Genomic DNA, 4,732 nt, shown 5'->3' on the forward strand with positions numbered 1-4,732 from the left:
CGCATTTTCAACATGTCCCCAATGAAGTACATCAACGGCTGTTTGCAGCTAGGGTGTCCATTTAATTATCATTTCATTTCTAGCAAAGCTGCATGGTCATCCACGGTAACTGTTCTTTCGGGAACAGATACTACCGTCATATATAGTTAAATACGGCTTCCCGGCCATTGACCTTCCTGTGCGAACACACACGCTATTCCCGAACTCGTACGGGACTTGGTAGATTAATCTGCCACGAGTAATGAGTATGATGGGCAAACATCTAAGCTCCTGGAAATGGAAAAAAGAACACATTGACACCGGTGTGTCAGACCCACCATACTTGCTCCGGACACTGCGAGAGGGCTGTACAAGCAATGATCACACGCACGGCACAGCGGACACACCAGGAACCGCGGTGTTGGCCGTCGAATGGCGCTAGCTGCGCAGCATTTGTGCACCGCCGCCGTCAGTGTCAGCCAGTTTGCCGTGGCATACGGAGCTCCATCGCAGTCTTTAACACTGGTAGCATGCCGCGACAGCGTGGACGTGAACCGTATGTGCAGTTGACGGACTTTGAGCGAGGGCGTATAGTGGGCATGCGGGAGGCCGGGTGGACGTACCGCCGAATTGCTCAACACGTGGGGCGTGAGGTCTCCACAGTACATCGATGTTGTCGCCAGTGGTCGGCGGAAGGTGCACGTGCCCGTCGACCTGGGACCGGACCGCAGCGACGCACGGATGCACGCCAAGACCGTAGGATCCTACGCAGTGCAGTAGGGGACCGCACCGCCACTTCCCAGCAAATTAGGGACTCTGTTGCTCCTGGGGTATCGGCGAGGACCATTCGCAACCGTCTCCATGAAGCTGGGCTACGGTCCCGCACACCTTAGGCCGTCTTCCGCTCACGCCCCAACATCGTGCAGCCCGCCTCCAGTGGTGTCGCGACAGGCGTGAATGGAGGGACGAATGGAGACGTGTCGTCTTCAGCGATGAGAGTCGCTTCTGCCTTGGTGCCAATGATGGTCGTATGCGTGTTTGGCGCCGTGCAGGTGAGCGCCACAATCAGGACTGCATACGACCGAGGCACACAGGGCCAACACCCGGCATCATGGTGTGGGGAGCGATCTCCTACACTGGCCGTACACCACTGGTGATCGTCGAGGGGACACTGAATAGTGCACGGTACATCCAAACCGTCATCGAACCCATCGTTCTACCATTCCTAGACCGGCAAGGGAACTTGCTGTTCCAACAGGACAATGCACGTCCGCATGTATCCCGTGCCACCCAACGTGCTCTAGAAGGTGTAAGTCAACTACCCTGGCCAGCAAGATCTCCGGATCTGTCCCCCATTGAGCATGTTTGGGACTGGATGAAGCGTCGTCTCACGCGGTCTGCACGTCCAGCACGAACGCTGGTCCAACTGAGGCGCCAGGTGGAAATGGCATGGCAAGCCGTTCCACAGGACTACATCCAGCATCTCTACGATCGTCTCCATGTGAGAATAGCAGCGTGCATTGCTGCGAAAGGTGGATATACACTGTACTAGTGCCGACATTGTGCATGCTCTGTTGCCTGTGTCTATGTGCCTGTGGTTCTGTCAGTGTGATCATGTGATGTATCTGACCCCAGGAATATGTCAATAAAGTTTCCCCTTCCTGGGACAATGAATTCACGGTGTTCTAATTTCAATTTCCAGGAGTGTATTAGGCGCACTACGAATGTAGTGGTGTGGACATGTTGGGAGTGTGGATCTCACGGGGAGCGTGCAAGGGATAAGTCCCTGCAGACGCACTATCATCTGTGCCCACGGTGGCTCAGTTGGATAGAGCGTCTGCCATGTAAGCAGGAGATCCCGGGTTCGAGTCCCGGTCGGGGCACACATTTTCAACATGTCCCCAATGAAGTACATCAACGCCTGTTTGCAGCTAGGGTGTCCATTTAATTATCATTTCAGAATTAGCAGTCCCTGTATTGACCGACCAAGTGCAACAGACATGCAACCACATCCAACAGACTGACATCCGGCACCACGTTTGCATGCTCACATTCAGTATCCTGGCGGCTACACTTGTTATTAATGTACCAGCATTTCACATACGTAGCGTGCTTAGCGTTATATTGCCACCAGCATACCTTCAAAGGTTTTGTTACAATTTTGGAGAATGTTTTAGTGTTAAGCAGTATACAAATGGAAAGGAATATATAACAACGAACGCCTGTATTAGGTTGTTACAGTCACTGGTTCGTTTTACCTTGTAACAATAGAAAACCGTATAATACATTTGTTTGACGGTTGGCATTTTCTGGCTCGAACGTAACACATTGTGGATTAGCACTATTTATAACTTATTTCATTACTCTACAAACATTTCTGTCTATTTATTTTTAGGAAGGAACACAATCAACATCCATTGTAACAGAAGTAGGAAGTAGGTGATAATGTCAGTGAAGCTGAAACATCAAATCAAACGAAAAGCAATAGTTATTTGCTCCTATACCTACTGTAAAGCACTACTGTTTTGAAAACCTTTAAGTGAATAATGAAGAAAACGAAAATCAAAATTGTTTTATTAGTGTTGTGGCTACGCTTAACAGAAACTCCTGATGTTTCTTCCCGAATGGTTTAATATAGTGATTTGTAGTTTAGTTATGTGAGAAGTTTTGACATATTGAATTGTAGTTTATTTGTGTGACAAGCTTTGATTCTCTAATGTTCTGTTTTCTGGTGCAAAAGATAACGAACACGAACATTTGGAAACAGTTTATTAATTCAGTCCTTAGGCCCCATAGAAAAACTGACATTGTTACTTTGTCAGCATTAATTCTCTAATGTATTATTACAATACTGGTCATTAAAATTGCTACACCAAGAAGATACGCAGATGATAAACGGGTATTCATTTGACAAATATATTATACTAGAACTGACATGTGATTACATTTTCTCGCAATTTGGGTGCATAGATCCTGATAAATCAGTTCCCAGAACAACCACCTCTGGCCGTAATAACGGCCTTGATACGCCTGGGCATTGAGTTAAACAGAGCTCGGATGGCGTGTACAGGTACAGCTGCCCATACAGCTTCAAAACGATACCACAGTTCATCAAAAGTAGTGACTGGCGTATTGTGACGTGCCAGTTGCTCGGCCACCATTGACCAGACGTTTTCACTTGGTGAGAGATGTGGAGAATGTGCTGGCCAGGGCAGCACTCGAACATTTTCTGTATCCAGAAAGGCCCGTACAGGACCTGCAACAAGCGGTCGTGCATTATCCTGCTGAAATGTAGGGTTTCACAGGGATCGAATGAAGGGTAGAGCCACGGGTCGTAACACATCTGAAACGTAATGTCCACTGTTCAAAGTGCCGTCAATGCAAACAAGAGGTGACCCATACCATGACGCTGGGTGATACGCCAGTATGGCGATGGCGAATACACGCTTCCAATGTGCGTTCAACGCAATGTCGCCAAACACGGATGAGACCATCATGATGCTGTAAACAGAACCTGGATTCATCCGAAAAAATAACGTTTTGCCATTCGTGCACCCAGGTTCGTCGTTGAGTACACCATTGCAGGCGTTCCTGTCTGTGATGCTGCGTCAAGGGTAACCGCAGCCATGGTCTCCGAGCTGATAGTCCATGCTACTGCAAACGTCGTCGAACTGTTCGTGCAGATGATTGTTGTCTTGCAAACGTCCCCATCTGTTAACTCAGGGATCGAGACGTGGCTGCACGATCCGTTACAGCCATGCGGATAAGATGCCTGTCATCTCGACTGCTAGTGATACGAGGCCGTTGAGATCCAGCACGGCGTTCCGTATTACCCTCCTGAACCCACCGATTCCATATTCGGCTAACAGTCATTGGATATCGACCAACGCGAGCAGCAATGCTGCGATACGATAAACCCGCAATCGCGGTAGGCTACAATCCGACCTTTATCAAAGTCGGAAACGTGATGGTACGCATTTCTCCCCCTTACACGAGGCATCACAACAACGTTTCACCAGGCAACGCCGGTCAACTGCTGTTTGTGTATGAGAAATCGGTTGGAAACTTTCCACATGTCAGCACGCTGTAGGTGTCGCCACCGGCACCAACCTTGTGCGAAAGCTTGCATGAGGGTGAAAAAGTGAAATGACAATTGGTTTAATCTTCCGACGCCGTAGAGTACGAAGCCAAATTTTAGAGCGAAACTGTGATCCATTATCTGATATAACCTTATCAACATGACCAACTTCTTTAAGAAAATGTTTGATGAAAGCGTTAGATACTGAACGAGCTGTTGCTTTGCGTAACGGTGTAAAACACACATATTTTGATGTCAGTTCCACTGCTACGAAAATGTACGCAAAACCATCAGTAGAACGAACCACTGGACCGAACAAATCGACTGCAGCCATCTCCTTTAATTTCGCTGGAATGATAGGAAACAACGGTGCTCTGTGAGAAACTGTTGGCGGCTTAGCCTTTTGACATAATTTGCATTTGGCAAGAACAGATCGAATACGTTTTTCCATATTACTGAAGTAGCAATTTTCTCGTAATTTATGAAAGCATTTTCTGGGACCAAAGTATGCATAACTGAAATGTGTAAACGAGGTGTGGCCAAATCATCCAATCTAACAAAGCGTCTAACAAAATTACAGACACCAAGGAAACTACGAACATCACGTTTTGTGGAAGGAACAGCATAATTACGAATAGCGTCTAGTTTCTCTGGATCAGGAAGAATACCTTCTGT

At 47.6% G+C, this 4,732-nt stretch overlaps 1 non-coding gene across 1 annotated transcript; it reads left to right on the forward strand.

The window, feature by feature from the left end:
- The first annotated feature begins 1,787 nt into the window (after positions 1-1,787).
- Positions 1,788-1,862, forward strand: Trnat-ugu (transfer RNA threonine (anticodon UGU)). Its single transcript has one exon. It is a non-coding gene; the product is annotated as a tRNA-Thr (tRNA).
- The last annotated feature ends 2,870 nt before the right edge of the window (positions 1,863-4,732 follow it).

Source organism: Schistocerca nitens, unplaced genomic scaffold (assembly GCF_023898315.1).
Source record: "Schistocerca nitens isolate TAMUIC-IGC-003100 unplaced genomic scaffold, iqSchNite1.1 HiC_scaffold_377, whole genome shotgun sequence".
NCBI classification, from domain to species: domain Eukaryota; kingdom Metazoa; phylum Arthropoda; class Insecta; order Orthoptera; family Acrididae; genus Schistocerca; species Schistocerca nitens.